The sequence below is a fragment of the Aythya ferina genome (genome assembly GCF_964211825.1).
Source record: "Aythya ferina genome assembly, chromosome: Z".
NCBI classification, from domain to species: domain Eukaryota; kingdom Metazoa; phylum Chordata; class Aves; order Anseriformes; family Anatidae; genus Aythya; species Aythya ferina.
Genome location: NC_140299.1, coordinates 48,639,085 through 48,663,591, shown reverse-complemented (window position 1 = coordinate 48,663,591; position 24,507 = coordinate 48,639,085). Strand labels below are relative to the sequence as shown.

The window sequence follows — 24,507 nt, the reverse complement described above, 5'->3', positions numbered from 1 at the left end:
TTTAAAATAAAAATTAAAAAAAAAAAAAATCCACAATCCCCATTTAATATAGGAGGTGCATAAAGTTTTGTTTACTGTGACTTCTGCCATATTTTGTGTGAACATTTGAAATGGATGGTTTGGAGTTTTCTTCTACTTTCGTTATTGGTTCTGTCTGTTTTGAAGCCCAGTTCTGATACACAACTGCAGACAGGACAGTTTATGAATCCACGTGAATAATCTCTGAATGCAGTGCTGTTTTTTTTGGTTTTGTTGTTGCTGCTTTGGTTTTGGATTTTAGTTTGTTGTTGCTGTTTCTAATACAGGTTTAGAACCAGGAAATAATCCATTGGCCCTAATAGTTCAATAGCAGATTCTAGAGCAGTGGGTCTTGGTGGTCAGAGACAGCTCTTTTTGTATTTTCTCTCTGTTACTGATTGCAGCCCTTGTAATCCATCTTTTTGCCAAGAACTTCTGAACTTGTTAGTAGATGTCTTGGACATCTAAACATATTTAATAACAAACACGTTTGCTGAACCTCACAGACATCATGAGGTGTAACTGCAAAGTTGTCTGTTTTTGTTAGATACTTAGTACAAACCACTTATTTCCTTAACTACCTGCTATTGACAGTGATCTGGAGCAATCAGTGAGAGGGTTTATGTAGCTAATCTTGCACACACACTTAGTTGGAATATGTATCTGGTTTTACGGCCTTTCCCCTGGCCCCTGATAATATTAAGGTTTTACCCTAGCAAAGAAAGCAGTCAAAATTAAGCAGATACTGTCTTTGTACCTACGCTCCTTGGTTACTTCCTAAACTACTACTGCATATGTCTGTAAAAATGTACCACATGTATGTACGTGTGTGTATATATACACAATATATATAGTATAACCATATATATATATGTGTGTGTTTTAAAAATAAAGTGTGTAGTTCCTCAATTCGTAAGGAAATATGTATAAAAATAAAGAGCACCAAGAGCAAAAAAGTCAGAAAATGCTTCTTCCAAAGCTGCAGTAAATAAGGTGGACTCAGTAGCTTTCAGCCTTCTGTAAGTTATGATACCTGTGTCTCCTTGCAAAGGAAAAAAGGTGAAGAAATTCCTGACTCTGGGCTGACTGTTGGTAGCTGTTTTCTTTGTTCTAACATGAAATCACATTACTATTTGTTATAAATAATTTGTATTGGCAGCTCTAACATATACTTACACTGTTTTTTTTCCCCTTCCCTGCTCTCTAGAATTGGGGATATCTTCAGTGAATTACTTGCTGCTTACAGAAAGGACTAGAATAACTGAAGTTGTGAAACACAGGTAGGCAATACTGCCAGTTTACATTTCACTTTAAATGTTGCGCTAAACACAGATGATAAACCTATGAATATTCATTGTGATAACAAAACCATCAAAGCATGATAGGGTTTTTAACCTTAAGTAGATTGGGTCTGGTTTCATGGTGCTTCTCATGAATTCTGAAAAGCATTTCAAGTGCCTCCCTGGTGATAAAACCCTGATGAGAAGTCCAGCAGAATTACGGTATGCAAATTTCCTTTGTGTTTATAATAAAAATGTTGATTAATATTCATATCTAATTCAGATCAGCTTTGACAGGAGGTCCAGGTGCTTTGTGACCTTCAATTAATTTTACGTATTATTTTTGACAGCACTAAATTGTCTTGTTGCCCCAGTAGACTCTGGTATTTCTGGTATGTGCAGCCACATATGTTTTACCTACATTTTTTTTTCCATAATTTTCGTTACAAAGAATATACTGTATGCATTTTCTGCTTATTTTATGTTCATTTCATGTTCCTATCCCTTTGTTCTAACCAAGATTTTTAAATATAAAAATAAAATAAATATAAAAATAAAAAGAGTTTGCAATACCTAACTCTTCTCTATCTTCTCTAAGATAATGTAACACCAACACAGTTATATCTATGATATATTTCATGGCCATAATAATTTAACTTGCAACTTATCATCGGATGTTACTCCTCGTCACTGTTTGCTGAGTTTTGAAAGACCCATTCAGCTTGACTATACTTCTTAATTCTCATCAAGTATACCTGATTTGGTGTGTGGTTAGATAGTACAGATTAATGGTCACTGTTTTTAATGAGTTGAGTTTACCATCACTGAAATTCTGGAATGTATCTATTCCTCTTCAGCTGAAGTAGTTAGTACAATTCCTCCATATTTATGTAGGCTGAATTTCAGTGGATTCCACGAGTGCTGGTGGAACAGTTAAATCCTGAAATTACTGATTATTTCTCTTTAATTCTGCACAACAACTTTAATTTTGGAAGCTTGTGAATTAGTGTTCTCCTTTCATGATTCATATTCCGTTGCCTAAAAATCCTATGAGTTTTGGAGGAAGATTCTGTTGCGTAACACTAAGTTAGGAAATAAGCACAAAAGCTGGTACATATGCTGCTTCATCCAAAAGAGCTATCACTTGTGGAACACGTTACAGAATTCTGTTCTGAAAGCAAAACATGCAAAATACTACTTAATTTTTCAGGTACTAAGTAATAGATGTCTTTCCATTTTAGCTTGCTCTTTGTGCTTCTGAGCACCATTCATAAAGTATGTAATTCAAGTAGCAAACTTAATGATTTACCCTAAAAATAGTCAAAGTATGCTGAATTTCATTTAAATAATGGCTGTTAAATGCTAAAAGGCTTTTTTTTTCCTCTCCTTCTTTCTATCTGCCTTCTCCCAAGTTCGTTTGACAACTTTGAAGTATTTTGAGTAAGAGTGGCAATACCAGGCATGTTTGGGCTTATCCTTTGCATTGAGCACTTCCTTTCTATGAGCACAGTTGCTTTTTTCAGCTGTGACTTCACTATTACTTGCAAAAGCTTTCTGCCAGAGAGCTTGGGGAAGAAGGAGTCTGCACATGAATTTATCCTGGAAAAGTCCGTGGTGAGGTAGTTTTATTACCAGCTTGTGAAACTGGAAGTGTGGGTGCCATCCTGCCGCGGGGGCATTGGAGATGGATGGAAGGGGGAGAAGGCGGGCAGTTGGGTGGCAGGTGTAGGGATAATAAGGGCAGGTAAAAGACCTTGGTGATGTGTGTTTGAAGAGGAAGACCAAGGAAAAGGAGTGGAATATTTTAAGGAGAGTAGGGGCTGTACTATCAGCAGGAAGGCTTATGTGTGGATGAGAACTGTGGAAGGGAGACTCCAGTGGGGAAGGGAGAGGACTTCGGAGCACTGGAGTCAGTGGTGATGCCCCCAGGAAACAGGAGCAAAGAGCACTGCAGAGTGCAGAAATGTTTGTGTTGTGCTCCGGTGCCAGAAACAAGTGAAGTGCAGTGGGTGTTCCCAACCTGTTGGCTGCCCTTTCTGTACGTGCTCTAGGAGTGTCTGCAGGAAGCTTCAGTCACAGGTCAGGAAGCACAGCCTTCCTGGCCTGCCTCACCGACAGCTATTGAGAGTGGTGAGTGCAAAATCTCTGTAAACATCTTGTAGGATGTCCCATTACAGCCTAAATAAATAAATAAATAAAAAGACTGAGGTTCTAATATATTTCTTCAATTATTTTGTGGTTCAGACTGACAGTTCACAAGACAGTGGTGCAGGACAGTGCTGCACCAAAGCCATTCCCAGCAATTTCTCTGCTGAGAACCCTTTAACCCCCTCCCTTTGCCCCTGCAGTTGTGTGTCTGGACTTGCATCTTCACATAGGCAGTCTTTCACATCATGTGATTGTGATCATATAGTGGGTGGATGGATTTCCAGTCATAAGAAACAGAAAGCATTAAGGCCTGTGGCTTGTCATCACAGTCAGTGTTTACCTAGTCTAGCCTTATGATATTCTGAAACAAATACTTTCGAATTGCCTGGAGTAAATTCAGAACAATCTGGAAAAAAAGAAGTATTTTCCTTTTCCATTCTGGTATTGCTACTTACCAATTATTTCACTAAAGGTCTGGAGTACTGGTCTAGGGGAGAAGGTGGGAAAAATCTTTCTGTCCTATCTGGAGGTAATGTAAAAACAGTAGTGAATTTTAAGTAAATATTCTTATACTAGCAAACAACATTTTATTTTTTTATTTTTAAGAAAATTCTTATTCAATTCACTTCTAGCACAAAAAGCTTCTGAGCTTCTGAAACTAACCTAGAACTGTTCGTGGCAGGCTGTTCGTGGTAGTGTTCATCTGGATACCACAAAAAACCTTGCGTACCTTCAAAGTCTGAAATGAGTCTTTTTTATTACCTTGGTTTTGTTGTACATGGTTTTCAATTTTGGTTTGTAGTCTGTCTTTTCTGTTTAAAGTTTTCATGAGTTTTCATTTCCTGAAAGTAAGTGCGGAATTGTTTAGAATTCATCCATCGTATTTTTGTTACTTCTGTGTGACTCTTAACTTAAGAATTGATTAATGAAGTTGGAGCAATGGCAACAGAGAAGTTTTAGTTCACTCAAGTAATTAAAATTGACGTGCTGTTCACTTTAAAGGCAGAGGAGGAAAAAAAGGCACATAAGATGTTGCTGAAGGGCTACTGTTTTTCAGTTTAGCTTAAGTAACTTCTGTCCTCCTCCCCAGTCATTTTTAAACTTGGGTCAAATCACTGGGGTGCAGCTGGAATCTGTAACTATCTCATACAGCTTCTGAAATGGGGGAGCAGGGGTAAAAATGGGTTTGTTTTTTTAAGCGCTGAAACACTTTGTTCACATTTCACAGTGGAGCTCTGCTGATTCAGAACAATATTAATGCTGAAGTCCACAGTGTAACTTTTGCTGTTGCTTTTCCACAATAAAGTGCAACACGAGGAATGAACTCACTAAGGATTTTTGCCGGTGGAAACCATAAAACAAGAAGGCTAGGAAACAAAGTTGATCAATAAGAAATTTGCTATTGCGGAAGACAATTTGCATTACACCTGCAATTCATATGAAAAGAATATTAGGCAAAAAAGTTGTATAGGAGAGTGTGCCAAGAAAATAGTTAATATAGTTAAATTGAGTACAGGTTTGTCCTGCTTTGTGCGCAAGCCCTCTTGTAGTCTAATGGAGAGGTAAAGGGAAGGAAAGCCTGAGGCCCCCAAAGACATGCTGCTAGAAACTGGAAGTAAACCTGCATGATGTTCAGTTACTGTAGCTTGAAATGTTGTCTGCATGCCCTGAGAGATCTTTCAGTTTCAAGGTTTTATATTTAGACTTATAACTAGCTATAGAATGTACTTTTATAAATGATATTTAAAGCATCTCTCTAACAGATGGAGAAGTTCTGTTCTCTATGATTTCTATTTCTTTTTTTTTTTTTCTGAAACTGCAGTCATATGCGGTAATGTTTATCTTAAACTGGATAAGCTTATATACAGTGTGAAATATGGTGTCCTGAAAAGGCTCTGTGTGCTTCCTGCCTTCATTTGTGCAGCGTACTTTGCAATCATATCTCTGGTTTTTACGCCCCGAGCCCACGCACTGTGTAATGCTCAGCACAAGGTGCCATCTGCAGTTAGCATGCTGAAGAAGAATGTTCTGAGACTACTTCAGCACTGGCATCCCATTTCTCCAGAGAGGCCGCGGGGAGTTTTAATAGTCTTTGTCAGAGATTTAGTGCTTTCTATCTGTCTTGTGTGCATCAGCTTTCTAGTTATCCTCCCGTGTGTAATGCCTATCCATTTGGAAAAGCTACCAGACAATGTGCATGTGTTATATAGTCAAATTAGATTGCTAGACACCACGTATTTAAGGGACTGTACACCAGAGCATGAAATCACTTGAGGAATGTAAAATGTAGTAAGTTGGTAGGTCACAGGCACAGAAGAGCTCATGAAGTCCAAGAACCTGGTCCTTGAGCAGGCTGGGTGCAAAAGTGATCTTAGTGAAGATCTGCTTCCCATGCCTTTTCTAAATCTTGTTCTTGAGTTACAGGTGTAACTTCTGACCATGGCCATTTAGAGATATTTTCGCTGTCTTTTTTCTTGAAAAGAAGGAAATGGATAAATCTTTCCTATATTAATGGTCTAGTACCAAGAGAAAGGGGAAATAATGAACAGATGTTTGCTAATGGCCTAATTTAACCTCAGATTCATCCTTGCCCACAGAAAATGCTCTGCCAGCTGTATCACTCTGACGTCTTCTTTTGGAACAACAGTTGCTACAGCATATTGAAGGATGCAGAATGGCTGATTTTCTACCCTTGTTCTTAACATTATGTACAGCTACTACGTATTCCCTTAATTGGGAAAGCACTTTAAGCTCTGTCCCTTGAAGGACATGTGTTCCAGTAATCATTTATTTAGAATTTTGGCACCTAGATTCAAAATGCTGTCTTGGAAGTCTCACCGACCTAGCTTTAGATATGATTGTTTCACAGATGTCTTTCTGTGTTTTCACAGATAACAAGTCTGCATGTTTATTTATGCCCAGGGCTGTTGCATTTTGGTTGAGCAGTTTGGATGCTACCCAGTGTCCAGGAGAGACTGATCCGGCACATGCTTATTGGAACAGTCTTCATTCAAATATTAGATTTCTCAGAAGACACCATTTTGCAATATCTATTTTTAATATAATGAGCAAAGCAATTTCTTGCTGTCCATGCCTTCTCAAGCATGAGCTAGCTGCAGTGTTTTTCAAGGATTCAGTTTCTTCTTTTGACAGAGAATTCAAAGAATAGTCATGTCTGCCTCTTTCCTTCTCTGTATTAAAATGTACAGCATTATTTAACCCTCCTCATCTGTCTTGTTTTCCAGTTATTGATACTATCAGAATGTTTTCAGTTACTGAGTAAACTGGGGAGGAAGTGTAAGCAGGCAAATAATTCTCTTATTCCTGATGCAAAACAGGTCTGTGTCTCTCTGGCTGGATTATGCTTGACTGAATGCTGTTCTGTCAACAGTGACACTGTCAGTCAAATTGGGGCAACTAACCTTGGGTATGAATTATGTTCCGATACTGAGCTGCATTTTCACATCCAGAACACATTGACTGGTTGGTGCAAGAGTTTGAAGAACTAGAGGAGTAGCCCAGAACCATAGTTTCCTTAAGTCCTATTGACTGGAGGAAGAGGAATGCTGCTTTTGAGCTGACTCCAGCAGGAAGAGAGTAGTGGGGGAGTTGCTGTCACTTCACTTTTGTTTGGTTGGTTGCTTTTTAATTAACGTGAGTGAATTAGAAAATGAGGATGGTAATGCCAGCATAGCCCCCATTTTAAAAGCAGTAGGCTTTTCAAATATTGTTTGGAAAGGTATTTTCACTGTAGGGAGTTGGAAATCTGAAATACTTTCAGATGAAAGATGAATGCATGGATGATAGTTATTTGCCATACATGTCCCTAAAAATATGTTAATTCCCGTATACAGGGCTCGGTGTGGAGGCATGGTGATTAATTACTGTGGAGGAGTGAGAATTAGAATTACTGTTTAACTTCCACAACAAATCTATAGCAGAGTAGTGCCTGCTTCTCAAATCTGGCAGGCTTTGGGTGAAAACTGCTGCGGATTTGGCACTTGTGACAATCAAGCTACTTAACTTCCAGTTACGTTTTGAGAAGCTTCTAACATAAGGCTTCTGAGTCAGAATGCCACAAGAGATGGGGGTGCTACCATATTGACTGTTTTCTGCCTTTCATGGGCTGTGATTAAACACATAAACGAAAAGCTGTGCTGTGACCTGAGTCATTGTAGTCCCCACTGATTTTAAAGTACAGATCCCCAGACTAACATGTACACAGATGTTACTACTTGATTTATCTGTTAGGGCAAACAAGCTCATGGAAGATCATTGAAGCTTCTTAACAGAGTTGCCACAGAAGGAAAATACGATTTATTGTCGAAATCTCAGTAATTACCTTCAGATAAGTCAGTTTAGAAAAATATTTTGTCAACAATTATGTTCTCGTAAATGCCATGATTTTTTTGTTTTGTTACCCTCTTTCTTCTGCTCTCTGTCTTACCTCCTTAGTATCTCCTTCATTATCTTTGCCTCTGGATGTTTAGATATTTTTCAGCAAATCTTTTTAACGCAGCCTGTTTTCTGTTGTGGTATCTTAAGTGCTTTTACTTCCTTTTTTTCCCCAATTTTTTAATTTGTTCAGAAACAAAGCTCCCACCTAATTCTTTTATTTGGTATTTAAATTTTAGGCCCGTTTCAAGTGTATGAATCGCTCACTCTGTTCTACCTTGCTTCTCTTCTCCCTCTCTCCTGTCCCAGTATAACCTTTCCTGTAACCTTTCTGTCTTCCTATCTCTTTCAGATGCTTGTATCTCAAGTAGCAGTAGTGGTTGTTCTTGGTGTGGTGATGCTTGTAAACAGGCCTGTGACTCAAAGTGTACTGGATACATTATGTTCTGAAGTCTTTTCATGAGGTTTTGTAGCAGAAAACTCTATTTCTGGTTTTAAAGCCTTGGAAAAAGCAGCTAGCATTACAAAAACTGACTGTAGTGCCATTTAAGGCCAAGAACTTGGTATGCTCAACTACAGTAGTAGTGGAGGCTCTTGGTTGTTTTTTGTTAATCTATTTTATTACCTCGGTGAGGGTAGTAACCTCTTGTAAATACGCATCAACTTCCCAGCTGTACATTTTTGCTGCAAAAAAGTTTAACTTATTACATGGCTAATAACAAATATAACAAAAACATGTTCTAGTCTCTAGAGACTGGTATGCTTTCATTTCCATGTATGTTCAGCATCACATTGTGTTTACTTACTGGAAGCTTCTGCAGCTATAACTGACTTGATAGGTCAGTCTGAACTCCTGTGGAAGTGTTTTCTGGTTTGTTTGTGTCATTTTTCTTCCATGGCTGTAAATCCACTACATGGAAAACACATTCACATATATCCAGAAATAATGGCATATTTTGCAGAAACTGATATTCGGAGGACATATTCAATATAAACAAGCAGTTTTGAAAAGAAGGAACATCAGCCACTTCAGAAAATGAGTGCTGGCTTCTCAGAACAGCTTGTGTAAGGCTTTTTGCTGTTTCACTGTCCTGCTGTATTTGTGTATTTTGGACAGTATTTTCCTTTTGAGATACTACATTTTTGATATTACATTATTCATCAAAAAGTGGATGAAAGTGTTTTAGATGATTGTTTTCAGAACTCCTTCAAAAATTCCAAAAAGTGTGCTGCTTTGTTCATCACAGTTGCAAAGTGGTTGAGGTTGGAAGGGACCTCTGGAGATCATCTGGTCCAACCCCACCTGCCCAAGCAGGGTCTCACAGAGCACATTGCAGGATCGTGTGTGTGTATGATTATCTCCAAAGGTGGAGGCTCCACAACCTCTCTGAGCAACCTGTTCCAGCGTTGTGGCACCTTCACAATAAAGTGGTGGTTCCTCATGTTCAGATGTAACCTCCTGTGTTTCAGTTTGTGCCTGTTGTGTCTTATCCTCTACCTGGGCACCACTGAAAGGAGTCTGGCCTCATCCTCTTCATGCCCTCCCTTCAGACATTTCTACCCATTGATGAGATCCCCCCTTAGTCTTGTCTTCAGGTTAAACTGTCCCAGTTGTCTCTCAGCCTTTCCTCATAGGTGATGCTCCAGCCCCCTAGTCATCTTCATAGCTCCATGTCTCCCTTGTACAGGGAAGAAGACACTGAATTCCAGGTAGGACTGAGTAGAGTGGGAGGATCACCTCCCTTGACCTGCTGGCAACACTCTTCCCCAGGATACCATTGGCCTTTTTGGCTGATGAAAGTACTGGTAATTATTAATTACTAGAACTAATAGGTAAGAGTGAATGACCAGTATGCACACATTGTTATTACTGGTTTTACCAGTACTGTCTAAATTTTATAACAGTCTGTGCCTTCAGTCCATTTCAAAGAAAGTTAAATCAACATTTATTTTGAAGTCTTAGTCTCATGTTAAGCCTGGTAGCTTTGTGCACACATCACTAAACTGACTGGAATGCTTGTGTGTGTGTATTTTATATACACACAAACACATTTTATATATATATGTTTGTATAAATATATATATATATATATAAAATTTCAAGCATTCAGAAATAGATGTAGTGGTGACATAAGCAAATGCTCTTCCTTATCAAACACCAGATAGCACTATTCATTGCACTGCATATTCAAGAATCACAGTTATTTCAATGCCGCTTTGTGTTACTCTACCCCGCCTCTGACTCTTACATGTCTTTATTTGTCTCGTCACTTCTGCTTGTGTGCTGGCTAATGTGAAATATATAATGCGTTGTTGTCTCTTTTGTTGTTGCTTGGTTCTAGCAAATGTATGCCTTTAACATTAAGTTCCTCTTAGCAATTATTCTACCATCCCAATTATGGAGCTCTGGAATTAGGCTAGGAAAAAGAATAGGTGGAATCAAGTATCAAATAGTATTACAAATAAACATGGTATGTGCACCTTTTTTGATCTTATATTCCTACAGATGAAAGACCATAGTTGTAGGTTAAGGCATCACAAATTCTGAATTAGTAGAACAGTTAAGTGCCTGTTGCACTGGAAGTATTTGAGTTATGGTCCTGGTATAATACTAGTTATATAGTTCAGGGCTTTATTTAACCTACTGACCTTTCGCTTTCCCCTAGGTTATTGCGTGACACAGAACTGTTAACCATAAAGGTGGTTCTTTTTTTTCCCAAATGTAAACTTCTACAGAAATTCCTTTGCAGAAAGTATGCTTGTTTGTTGCTGCCTTCCTTTGGGCCCATTCAGAAATAATCGTGTGGGGCTGAAGACCTCAGCAGAAGTACTAAGAGGAAGTATTTTAGGGAAGGTCTAACCTGTTTCTCACAAGGTTACCAGGAAATAGGCTAAACTGTCTGCATATGTCCCATGTTAACACAGAATTAAAAAATCTGTCTATGTATGGTCTTTCCAGAGTTAGATCACAGGTGGCAGCTCACGGGACAGGTGACAAACAGCCTCTTGGTCGTAGATGGTATCTGTAAGTCACCTGTTGACTGGGAGTGTAACAAGTGCACAGCCTGGTCAAGATATTCTGGTAATCTGATGGGCAACAAGAGCTGCAATTCCTATGGCCTTTTACAGAGATCCTAGTTCCTCTGTTCTGACATAAACACAAATGCTTTTTCCACTCTTCCTAAAGAGACAGACTTTTAGGTAGAGAATTGTTAACTTGGTAACATGAAGTAGAAAATCTATTCTGACCCTTTAGTTAGGGTAGGACCTGAAAATAACAGGCCTAGAAAAGCTATGATTTCCTTTCTGCCTCTTGCTAACCAGCAGTCTGACACCCTATGTTAACATACTTCTGCTCCCTGTGTACTCTCTGAATATGCTTATTAATGTAAATGATCGGTTTGGGTTGCTTTCCATTAAATGTAATCTTCCTTCTCTGTGTCCATTGTGAACTACTTCCTCACGTATAGCTTCAAAAAAAATCGGTTCTATCAGTTGTTACATATTGATGCTCAGAATTCTTGTGGTAGTTTAATTTCTTTTCTTCCCTATTCTGTTTCTGCTATTCAGTAATGATTTTTTTTATCTAGAGGAAGAAGAGATGAAAATGAATGCTATTTTTTTTTTTTGAGTATTTTCTTTCCTATGGCACTACAAATACTAAACAAGTTTTTCATAGGAAATGGCTTACAATGTCCTGGCATTTACAAGCAAGAGGATACCAAAACCAAACCAAGAAACAGTTTATTTCTAATTATTTGAATTTGACTTTAATTTCTTAACTTTTTAAATTGATTTGTCGTGCTAAATATCCTGAATGGAAACACTGCCCATATCCTATTGCCTTTATAACTGACGCAACTGTGTTAGCACGTTCACTGAATGAATGCAGTTGTAAATATGAATTAAAGATTTAAATTAATCATTGAGAAGGAAGTTCAGTGTCAACGAACAGTGCTTTAGGTTGGTAGTTATGTCCTTTTCTGTATTGTGTCTTAAGCTGGTGTGAGGCTGTGTATCCAGAAGAAGGCCTGGGCTTCTAAACAGAAGTCTTCTGAAGATTGGCAATGTAAGGAAATGGCTCTTCATGCTTTTGAAAACCAGTCACTAGCATCACCACTCATTTTACTAATTCCAAAGTTGTAGTCCAATGCTTACTTTCCATAAAATTGCAAGTAAAGATGACTGGACCGTAAATGAAGAGCTTTTGAAGACACCTTGGCAGAACTGGAACCGTTCTGTGGAAGTGGCCTGCAATTCCTGTGGAAGTCGCCTGCAATTTAGGAAGGGCATGGGATTCCTGGTGCAAGTGTTCATATGTAAATAGTGGTGACTGAGCGGCTGGGATTCTCCGAGTACTTTCTGGTGGGGGACAAAGGAGGAATGCTCTATTCTGACCGTGTGAGCTCTGAGAAAAAGATAATGAAGCCCTTTGTGCCCCCCTCCAAAGACATGCGCTTCAACGGGAATGGGCCGTGCAGCTGCAACCCTAGCAACAAGGCACTGGAGAAAAGAATTAGGGCAGCTTTCCAAAAGAGAATGGCCACAACTGCGGATGAGCAAATTAATCTGCTGGCATAGCATTTAGAAGAACCTGTGTGCCCATTAGTCTTCCTAGTTTGTTGTTGCTGTTAATTTTTAACGCTTAAATTGAAGTCCCCATTCTTGTTTGGTTGTTGTTGTTGTTTTTTTAATAAATAGGTAAATCAATTACTTCAGAGGTGCTAGTGTCATTACTGTTTGTTACTTTAAACTGTATCCTGTTTGGGGCTTCAGGAATTTCTGGTATTGAACATAACACTATGTTCCCATACAAAGTAGAAAAATCTTTGATTTTTTTGTTGTTGTGATTTTACGGGTCTTAACTTGAGAGTCTGTTTCCTGAAGAATTCATAATAATGTTTGATACAGTGCACAGTTCATTTCCTTCATGCTATTTAAATTATGGCATTCAGTTGGAATTTATTTTTTCAGTGTAGATGCATAAAACCCTTAAAGATGCAGTGGTTTGACAAGTTAATTTATTTTAAATAAATTTCTCTGTGTGTATATATATATTCATAGGACTATTTGCAAGATTTGTATTGGCTCTTGTAAAGGGGTTATGCTGTTGTGACAGATGCTTTCTGCAGAAATTAATAATACATGTTTCATTTGCAAGATGCAGCAATCTGATCTATTTTCATGGAGAGCCCTGAATGAATTGGGATAATGCTTCTGATGTGAATACAATAAGCTTCATTAATTACCCAGCTGTGGTTGGTGAATCACCAACCGCAGTTCTCGCTGCATATTTGGGAGAGAGGGAGAGTTTGTTTGGGAGGGAGACTGAATAGTGAATACCTTAAGCCAAATGGTCTGTGGCTGAGTGTCAGACAAAGAGGTCTTTGGGGAAGTGACTGATGATGTGCTTGAAAGGACAGCAGCCCTATCTGGCCTTCACACTGAACCTAGCACAAGAGCCATCACCCCTTCTCTCTTGGGAGTACCAGGGGAATTGAAATCCACTGAGGAGCCGGGTGAACCTTGCCGTGAAGGTGCTGTTACTGCATCATGGTCATCTAGTTACGGTAATGAAGAAGGGTGGCATGACAAGTTTCATTACTTCGTTTCTCTTTCCCAGTTTTGTCTTACCTCCTACATGCAGTCTCCAATGTCTGTGCTGCAGGCTGACTGTAAATCAGAGCCCAGAGCAAGCAGAGCAGAAGACTGCGATTCCTGGATGTGCTCGGATGGGGCTGATGTGCTGACCCAGGGCAGCATAAAGTTAAGAGCACATTTCCATCCACTGACTGTGCTGCTGTGGCGATCGCGTCCTGCACAGGAGCAGGGTGGAAAGCTGGAACAGCATCCTTGTAAACTGTTTGAGTCAGATTTGCTGGAGCTTGATTGTAGATGGGATGTGCTACTCATTTCTTGGCTTTTCAGTTTTTTCTTTTGCCCTTTTCTTCACTTGTTCGGTATGCAGCATGTGCAGTGGAAGAGGGCTGAAGGTGAAAGCTGGGAAGAACGTGTTCCCCTAGCAGGTGTATTTATTTATTTGCTGTTAAAGTACAAAGGGAGAAGGCTGACACCTGCTTAATATTTGGAGGCAACCTGAGTTTCAAATTATAGTTCTCAGTATTTTTGTGAGGGGTAGAAAAAATAAGGGAACTGTTTGGGTCTGGGTTGAGATTTAAGGCTGTACTGAAATGCCAGATTTAAAAACTGCATAGAATAAAGTGACTGTTTCCTTTTAGCTGTCTTCACATACGCACTCAAAAGAAAAAGGTTAAAAAAGGTTAAAAACAAGTTGCATGCAGCTACTCCTGTGCTCTTTACAGAAATTGCTAGGGAAAGTAAAGCTAAGAATTTAAAGAGCTCCCCTTTATTTGAGGAAGGGCAATGGTAATGGAAAAAGCACGTTAAACAGCAACTGTAACTTTTAGCTAAATGTAGACCTTTTATACCTTAATGTCAGCTTTCAGATAAAAAATTGTTATGCCAGACAAAGCAATTGGTATATGTGTTTTTTTGTTGTTGTTGTTTCCAGATACACACAAGATTTCTTTGACAGATTGAAGGAAAATACCCCCTCACACACAGAAAAGTAAAACTGAGTAGTTTTGTGGCACTAGAGAAGATAGGATCTCATTTAAAGCCGGGAAACTTTGCATGGTAAACTGAATTACAGAAGTTCAAAACACATTACAGAAGTTTGACAGTTTAGTCAAAGTAGTTGCTGCTTGCTTTTCATTAGTGTTGATTTAGTTAAGTCAGTTCTACAAACAGTTTAGATTGTGCCCTCCAGCAAAACCCCAGTGACTCAGTTTCAGACCTTCCATTGGAAAGGATTGTACAGAGGAAATATTATAATATTATTAAATAGCTTTATTGTAAATTAACAGAATGTGAAGGGATTGAAGATGTCTCTCTGTGCTTTTTTGTTTTGTTTTGTTTTGTTTTTCTTGAACAGAGAGGATTCCACTAAATTTAACTTAAATTGTTAGTAATGATTGAGTTTGCCAGTGGTTCTGTTGTGTGCAGAAGTAATGCTTACTACAAGTTTTGTAAAGGTCATCAGGAAGACGTTTGCCACCTGTATATACTTCAGAGCTGTTACCGTCTCTTGTTTAAAATAGGCTGCAAAAGTTTGTAAGATCAAAGTAACTGGAGAAAAGGGGCAAAAGTTTATGGCTAAATAAAACAGTGTATCATTTTTAAAAATCAAAAAAATCTGTACTTTTACCTCTTTTGTAAAAGTTAATGTGCTTGTTTGGGCTTTTCTTTAATATTTCAAACCTTTGTCTGTTTTTTTCTAGTTTTTTAGTTGTTTGCCACAGCAGTTTTTAAGAGAAAATAAAACCTTTGTGCTACTTTCTATTTTGTGTTTCCAAATTGCCACAATCCCTGCAAGGGAAAAAATTTAAACTGTGTATAAACACAGGTATGGTCGCATCTGAAGTGAAGCATCTACCTGTATCCTTGGCTTTCCTGACCCTGGCAGTACCTGAAAAAGTGGTGGATTTGTACATTTTGAAATTGTGATGGTCTGTCATATTTCTCCATAACAACACGTGCAGACAGGATGATCCTTCTGAATATCTGATATATATGTATCTTGTCATCTAAGGAATTAGGTATTTGCCAAGAGAAATAACTTTGATTAACTATGTGTACCTGTCAAATGAGTAGAATAAGATGCCACAGAGAACACAGGGTAGGTGCAGTTGGCAGGGCAACTTTTCCAAGCTTAAACTTGGAAGGATCTGATGTTAAATCCATCGTGAGCTAAACCTTGTAATTCAGTTCTCTGTCTGTGGCTTGCTCTGTAGCCTTATCGGTGTAGTTTACAGAAGAGGACTTGGAGGAACCTGGCAATACTTCCTGATCCAAAGAGCTGCAGCAGTGGCTGCTGCCATTTGCCTCGCAGCTTTATTATGTGTGTTACAAAAAGATTGCCTGTCACGTTGGCTGTCTGGAAAAATCCTGTAGCTGATGTTGAATATTTCCCTGTTTCAAGTGGGCAAGCAGTTTTGATTGATGTGAGAAACACTTAATTCTTATTTATGGAGAATCTTGTTTGGTGTGGCAGCAGCATTCTTTTCATAGCAAGGAAGCATAAGTATTAAATGTCATATATTTGTTATTCAAGACCTTTTAAGTTTATCAGCAGTACAGTATGTCTAGTGATTGTTTTGGCAGGAGATGTATACCATGGTTGAAGCACTGTTTACTTTTCAGGCTTCCCTAGGGTTTTTGACTGCTTTGTTTAGGTCAGAAGGTTGGAAAGGTGGAAAGGAGGCACTATTCTTGTTTGTCTGTTGTTTTTTTTTTCCCTTCCTTACCTGTTTGCAGTAGGTAATTTACTAAAATAGATATTGCTTGGAAACAGTATGCCTCTGATCCATACCACAATTATTTATACTGCTTTAAAATGTGTTTTCTTAATAATTTCATTTTTTCCCTTTACTCCCTCCTGAACAAATTTTCATGATACAGGCATTTGTACTTAAAACCTTTAATTCATTGTGGATAAACAAATGCTGTAGGGTAACGTGACAGCAGGACTGAAGTGGTTACAGTGGAAAAAAGAACATAACTTTAGTACTGCGCTGGTGTGCCGGGGTAAGACTTCACTTCATGCTGCGAACATCTGCTGTACGTATATACTGGTTTGGGCATTGCAGAAAGCAGTATGTAATGATCTTTTTTTGCCACCCTTTGTGCTTGGAGGAGAGATGTTCTTGCAGAAGGGATGAAAAGAGAAGACATAGGCAGGGATAATGTCTGAGGATGGAGGCCTGGACAAATCAGGGGTGGGAGCAGGAAGCACACCCTCCTCACTCCAGGATATTTCTGGGGGCATAAGCGTGAAAGGACTCTAGCAAGAAGCACCTAGTTCAAGCCACGTTGAAGGCCTAGCATTTCATCACCTTCATACTATGGAAGAGGTGGGCACGGCATCGAAGGGTTGTTTGGCTTGCTCTTCTGATGTTACCTTCGATCTTGTGGCCGCTGTCCCCTGTGCTCCCCTCTCACAGCGCTGCTGCAGGAGACCCTGGGCAGCACAGAGGAGAAAATGAAGGTGTTGGTATCAGGCAGCTTGAGGGCAATTACCTCGTTTGTTTTAAATGGTAGAAGGTGCACAAAACTCCAGCTAAAGCCTTAGCAGCAGCATAATAGTGCAAGTAACTTGAGGCTATGGGGCTTTGGGAGGGAGATGTCGAGTGGTTTGGGGTTAAGTTCTTCTAAGTCCCTGATTCTGCCCTGCCTCCAGTAGTGTTATTCCTTTCCAAATATTTGAGCTGTACCAGGTGGATCGTCATACAGAAGTTAGATACATAGACAGAACTGATACATTTACTTATTTGTTTGAAACAGAGAGGTGTGTGGCAAAAAATCAAGGTCAGTTGCAAAGGAGGAAAAATTTCTACCTTGATTACTTAAATGTATATGTATTGTATGTCTTTACTCAGAATGCCATGCATCATAAAAATAATGACAAAAGGCAGGTGAGATGTGATATCCCTCCCTCTGTGTACACCCACCTTCCGGATGTTTCTTTGTCTGTAAGGAGAAAAGCTGCTTTTTTTTCTGTATCTTGCCTTTTGGAAACAGCAAGGAGGTTGTAAAAATGTTGTTTGAGAAAGGGAGAAAAAAAAGTTAATGGTGGGATGGGATGAAGTTTTTACACAACTCTGAATTATTACTGAAGCGAAGATACAAACTTTTAAGACTCAATATAATAATCAGAAAAGCTTTAGAAGAGAAATATTGGATTGCACATAATTTGTTATCTTAAAGTGACATTTGGATGACTGCTGAAAAAATAAAAACAAACACAAATCTGACTAGAGGTTGAAGTTAGTGTTCATTCAATTATGACTTTAATGTCTTTTTGTGTAGAGTATTAGATTAACAACGACATAGACACCTCTTTAGATCAGAAGAAATACCAGTCCACTTGATACAATTTTTGGTTGTATGTATAAATCCTAAACCAAGACTTCTTTGAATTAGCTGATGTTGGTCCACACAACAAATGAAAATGTAAGATTTTTTTTTTTCCCTTAGAGTTATCAAAAAATAAAAGGGCTGAAAACTGGACTAAATACAAAACTGTAGAAGCATACTACTGGCCATAAATGAACCACTGACTTTATTATTTATTTTTATTATTTTTGCTGGTTAAAAATACAAGTACGCTTTTAACTTAGTAGTGCTTGACAGAGGACAATCTCACTGAGAAATGCAGATTTGTAACATGTACTTGAAAATGCATGTACTAGTAAATAGGATGTTGTTTTTCTCCATGTAACTGCTGTAAGTCAGCATTAGTAAGTCAGCTTTCCATCCAAGCCATATTTCTATTTCTTTGGCTTATTTTTTCCTGTATAATTTGTCTCATCTGCAAGTCATTTGTTTCTCATCTGTAGTCTCGTGTCTTAGCTATAAAATCTACATTAAGAACAATGATTAGGCTTTTTAAGATCCTGTTCTGTCAGGAAAATCCATTGAAATAGAATATACAGGTTTGCAAAAACAAACAATTGTATATTAACATTAAGAAGTAAAGCAGTATCTGGCATGATTATAGCCATGTGTTGTTGACTAATTGTAGTAAAAAAAGGCAAATCTTTTTTATTTTTCATATTTTGGGGATTATTTCCACTTTAAGTGTACCTGGGAGGTAAACATGGATATGTATAGGCAGTGCATATGTGATGCATTAATATATTACATAAAGAGACTTGCTGTATTCATAAGGGCTGTCAGGAAGGTTGCATAACATTCTTTTCTCACAGGATTGCTGAGTAAACAGCAGAGCTTTTATAAATACAGAAGACAAGGTTTACATGGGTGACATGAAACTAGTAAAAGTTGATAGGGATCACATGCTGACTCCTCATGTGGATACTAGAATTTCACATGACCAGTAGAGAATTAGTGTCAGCAGATATTGCAGCCACTGTCCAATATACTTATACTTACATTCAATCTTTCCCACCTAAACAATCATTAAAACTTTTCTTAAAGTGTCAGCTGAGAAGCAGCATGCAGTATGCAGTATTACTGCCCTAAATGCAGAAGAGCACTTATTTTAGTTATTCCGAGCAGGAAGATCGAATAACTGACGATTCTCTTTAGAAAAAAGAATGTTGCAGTTTTATCATGAAACATTCTGAATATGTGACTTGATAGTTACATTGCTAGAATACAATGAAAGCAGGTATCAGGACAGTTGTAAAATTTTGTGTGTGTGTGTGTTTTGTTTTGTTTTTTGTTTTTAATTACCATGGTTTAAGTTGTTGACACTACATTCTCTTTTTTTCAAGGCAGATTATTCAGAGAAATTCAGAGCCAATTCAGAGAAACATACCTGCTTATAGGAAAACGTGATATTTTTATCTTTTTTTCAATAATGTCTCCTAAAAACTTGAAGATTAACATACACAATTCTAAAATCTAATGATTGCCTGTTGGTCTGTTTTGCTGGGGGAAGGATTGCCCTCTGTCTTTAGTATCATCATGCAGTTTCAGTGTCCCAGTTCTGCAAAAAGTTACACATTGATATACATAGAAATTGGTGAAAATGGCTTGTGCTTAGAATGTCCTTAGGTGTCTTGAGTTATAAATTAATATGATCACTATGCCTCAGTTTACCATGCGTGCAAAATGCAAGAAGTCAAGAGACTTCCTCAGCGTCAGGGTGTTCATGGCAAAGCCACGAATAGAACCCTTATTTCCTGTCTCCCAGTTTTGCTTTCTGTTTCAACAATTAAATTAATTCATGCTAAATAGATAGCAATATGATTCATGATGATGGATTACGTGCAAAGATCTTTATATGCTGTTGTAGGTATGCGTGATTTTTTACACTCACTCAGCAATTATCATGCTTTGCAGTGATGGTCCAGTCACAAACCTGACTTCAGAAATCCTATCAGTGAATTCATGGCCCAAGATCAAGAGTCATGCATGTGTTAAAATGCAGAGAAAATAGAGTTGAAAACAAAGTTGTCGTTCTTCTACCTGTTTGATACTGGTTCTTGAAGTTTTTACCAACTCTTTAAATGGTTATTGAATCAACTTTTTTATTATTTGGTAATGCGGCTTTGTTGTGCATTAAAGATCTTTTCATTTCTTTCCCACAGAATCATTTAAAAATGGAATGGAAAAGATCTGCTCATTCATCTGTTAATTTCTTTGCCAAGATATGGCTGTTTGCCTGTGGTTCTTTTTTTTTTTTTTTTTTTTTTTTTTTTTTTTTTTTAAACTAATGCTCTGTCCAGTTTAGTGCTAAATGACTCATGTGCTGGAACTTCCACCACTTGCATACTGAGACTGTTCTATAATCTAGTAAAATTTTACTGAGTGTTTTTCTGATAGTCACCTTCCTGTTCTTGCTCCCTCTCTCCCCTCCCCCCAGCTTTTACTCTTAAACTGTATATTCGTTAACTTAGGGTGAATTGATTAAATCTGTGTTAGAGTAGAAAGAGGACCTGGAGGCTGGGTGTCAGAGTACAGGGTGCTGTTTTTCCAGCCTGCCTTCAGAAGTTACTTCTTGGGGCATAATAAACACTTTTCTAATTAAAGGTGTGTTTTATATCTCCATTTATCATCTGAAAATGTGACTATAAAAAACATGTATTTAAATAGAAACCTCTTGTATTTGAGCCTCATTCAATAAATAAGCTAGATTAGTTGATCTCATATTTACTCCATGCAACTTTTCTTGGTTTTCATTCATCAGTGAAAACCTTGCACTGGTGTCTTAATTGCTCTGTCTTTATTGACCTAAATGTTGAAAAATACTGACTTGATACACAGAGAACTTTCCAGTTAGTATGAGCTAAGTACAGAATTTGTCTGTACGGGCACCACTCTTTACCCTTTAAGGACAACAGAACCTATCTGTGAAACTGAAAGAAAGAAAAGTCTTGCACAAAAATATCTGAGTTGGCTGTGCACGCTGAGCTTCTCTTGAGGTTACTGATTTAAAAAAAAAAAAAAAGTTATGATAGCATTGTACCCATAAATGCATCTCATGCATGAAATTCTTAGAATAAAGAGGTGAGAAAACAGATCCTTTGTGTGCAGGCTTCTTGTTGTTGCAATAGCCTGGAAATAGTCCTTTCAGTTTTCACGTGCTGCAGCTTTGGTTCCAGCGTGAAACAGAGCAACACACAGCACTGTAGGGCATATTGTAAAAACAGCAGTGTCTCTACCTCCTTGTTCCTAACTATCCACGGTGCCTTAATTGCCCACCCAGAGGGATGAGGGGTGGATGGGGCTGTTTGGTGTGGGTCATGCTCTGAAGTCCTGAGTCTGGGTCACCTCTGCACGTGGATGCTGCCATAAGTGCTCTGTGCTCACTCTCCACAGGGAGCATGGAAATCATCTCTGTCACAGGCACCTCTAGGGCTTGTGACAGCTAGCCCCATCGCTTTCAGCCTGGCTCTTGGGGGTGGGGAGGATTGTGGTGTGGTTTTGGGGGATTTGTCACAGATTGGGATTTTTTTGGGGGGTCTTGTGCTGCTGTGGGAGCTGCTTCCTAATCCAGAACAGAACCCCCACATGTCAATCCCATTGAGCCAAGCCTGGTAGGAAGAGTTGGACAGCTTGATCATTTTTGATGTAACCAGACCCTTGTTAAGACTGCAGGCAGCACAGGCATTGCGGTTGAGAGTGCATTTGCAACGCCAGTTTCTGAACACCTGCTATTGTGGTGGGAGATGTTTTTCAAACAGCATCTGCGAAGCAGATAGACTTGCTGTGAGTTAAGCTTTAGCATACAAGAAGAATTTTCCACTTTCAAGGAGGTTAAAAATTAAACCAGTGACTGTGAAGGTAAATTGGGCAAAAATGTCATGCAAAAATGTATTTTCTTTACTGCCCTTTATAGAAATAGAGTGGACTTGCAATTGAGTGTGCTCTTGAGCTCAGGAAGACTTTTTTTTTTTTTTTTGTTAAAGTATATAGTTCTTGCATGTCAAACAAAATAATGTTCATTGTAGTGAAGGTAGCACTGAAATCTGCAGCACAGAGATGGCTGGGAGGAAATGTCAGTGGCGGACTGTACCTTCCCTGTTAGAGGCGGCAGCTGGATTGAGATCGGAGCCTGAAAGTCAGCCTCCTGTCATGTGATTCTTAACGTCTTTTGTACTTTTCTTACCCCCAAGCTTGTGCTTTTAGAAGGAAGAAATACTGTTTTGATTAATTTTCAACTAGGTCACATTGAATAGCTGGCCTGACTCCGCTTTCCAAATGTCATGTAGTAGTTCTGCCTGTGATGAATGTAACTTCTATTGTGTGACATGACTTTAGTCTAGAACGTATTAGAAAGAGAATAGGCAGGGTGTTTCTAGTGCTAAATAAGGCTGAGAGCAAATACAAAGCAGTGTTCTTGGGGAATAGAATTAATAGCAGATGCATGAGTACATTGAAGCCAACAGGCTGAAGCTATTTTGCAATCATAATAATTGAGTAAATGTGTTGTAGGTGAATTAGGTCTTCTGCTGGGGAGAAGGAAAAAAAAAAAAGAAAACCTTAGCTATCTAAATATTCATCAGTCACCTCCTCCACCTTTTTGGAAGATGTCAGTTACCTGCACTCTGTGGGGTGTTTCTGGCATCATTGCTACATGGGGGCAGGATGCTGTGGAGGGAGGCAGGCAGGACTGTCCCACTCTATGAAACAGCTGATCTTAAACAAACCAAATACTAAACAGAGGTGGCAGGCTATGCTGAGTCCTCGTGCATGTTCACGTAACAAATTTTGTACATAACAAAGAGCAGAAAGGTATTTGGTTTGAGAAATGTTTGTATGTATCACAATTCATTCAACTCAAGCATTTTATTCTTGATGCTTTAAGAAACTGAGGTGTTATTTAAAAAAGAAAAGAAAAGAAATCTAACAAAAAACAGTGTGCAAGAGCAATTGTTATATTCTTGGAAAAGATTGAATAGTTCGTGATGCAGGATTATCTTTGCAATTTATTCATTGAAACTCATGAAATTGTTGGCAGAGTTTGCATCTTGGAAATTGTAACCTATTTGTGATACTAAATTTCTTAATAGTATGTGTGGTAGTACAACTTCTAACTACATGCTGTGCAGTTATCTTCTGTCTGTTGTGTGGGAACAGCTGTACTTAATACAACTAGAAGTTCACTATGGGGTTCAAATGCTGTCATCCTGTGGTTATTCGGTGTCAGACTACACTTGTCACGTTGCCTGTTTACTTCCCTATAGCGAGTCACTAACTTGAGAATACAAAATTTCTTTCATATTTAGTAGACAAGCACTGCAAGTCAGCAGCTTTCAGTTTGGGGAGTTGAAGTGCTATTTTAGAATTTACAGGTATGTACAATTTGTCTTAAAACTAGTCAGAGAAGTAATTCCTAGCCTGAAGAATTGACGTGCTTTAAATCTAGGTTTTTCTGCTCAACTGGTTATGTTATCAGTGGAGGTAAGTCATATGCCACTGTATACGCAGTTTGTTGCATAGGACAGCCAGATAACTTCAGATTTACGGTGGTTTTACATTGGCAATAAAACTGTAGATAACTTAACCACTGTTGAGATATGACCCAGGGGGCATTTTCCAAATTGGCATTTTTAATAGTAATGGCCTTGAACTGTTTGTGGGTACACAGGGAATATAATCCAGAGTTTCTTGGCATGATAAGCGGGTCATTTCTGAAGAGGCAATTTAACTTCCTGTACATTCAGATGTCAGAACAGTAGTGGCTGTTCTGTTGAGAATACATACTTTGTTATAATGTTTCTGGAACATTCTGAAACTGCCTTTGTTTCTTAAACTAGGTCAACAATTTTGGTATCTCTACTGAAATTGCATTTCAGAGCTAGAGATTTGTCTTCTGTACCATGTATTTTTATTTTAAATTAGCTATTTTTCTATATATATTATAGCATAGTATCTTTTCTCTCAGAATACTTGCTTCTAAAATTGCACATCTCCACCTGGTTCCTTAAGCTTTATTGATATATAATTAAACTTAATTTGGGAAAGTTTTTTTTTTCTATATAAAAGACATACCAAACAAACTTCATCTTCACTTTCAACCAAAAGATTAATAGATAAATACTGTAAAATGAAAATATTTGAAAATGTTCAATATTTTGTTTGCAATTAAATTTTTCATGCTCTTGCCTTTAAGTGTCTAGATAAACATTACATCAGTGTTTTAAAAAAGACATGAAAGAACTCTCTGAGGTCAAATATTTTTTGTAAATACCCCAACTGAATATTGAGTATCATTTGTAGTCACTCGGAAAACTTGGGGGACGGAGAAGGAACGAGAAATAATTTCTTGTAACTGATCTGCAGCTTCTGAGTCAAGCTGCAGTCTGAAATTAGTCCCAAAATAGGATACTGGATTATAGGATTTCCTCTGTGAAACAATCATGTCTAGATAGGTACTGTTATAGCTACTAACAAGTTTTGTCTATCTGTGCATGTTAATACCTTAGTGTACACAATCTTAGCACCAAAAATCTTGTGAGGACTTCCTCCATCTTTCTTTCCTCTTTAAATCGCATTCTGTTTTGAAAAATAAGCATTATTTTCAGCAAAAGAAAAGGTGCTGTTGACCTGCAATGCCTAATTTCAGACTGACTGCAACTGTAATATATTTTTTCTTGACCAGCTGACCCTAAAG

The 24,507-nt window shown here is 38.2% G+C and overlaps 1 protein-coding gene across 5 annotated transcripts in view; it reads left to right on the top strand.

Annotated features, from left to right (window-relative positions):
* Nucleotides 1-24,507, top strand: part of CDC42SE2 (CDC42 small effector 2) — a 79,833-nt gene that overhangs the window by 13,445 nt on the left and 41,881 nt on the right. For 3 of the 5 annotated variants that reach the window (XM_084503177.1, XM_084503175.1, XM_084503176.1), the window contains one exon: nucleotides 1,226-1,298. The exons of 1 other annotated variant lie outside the window; for it this stretch is intronic. The gene's annotated coding sequence lies outside the window, so the exon portion shown is untranslated. Of the gene's footprint in view, nucleotides 1-1,225; nucleotides 1,299-23,048; nucleotides 23,186-24,507 lie in introns of those variants that run through there. One more of the 5 variants, XM_084503178.1, reaches the window with a different exon arrangement.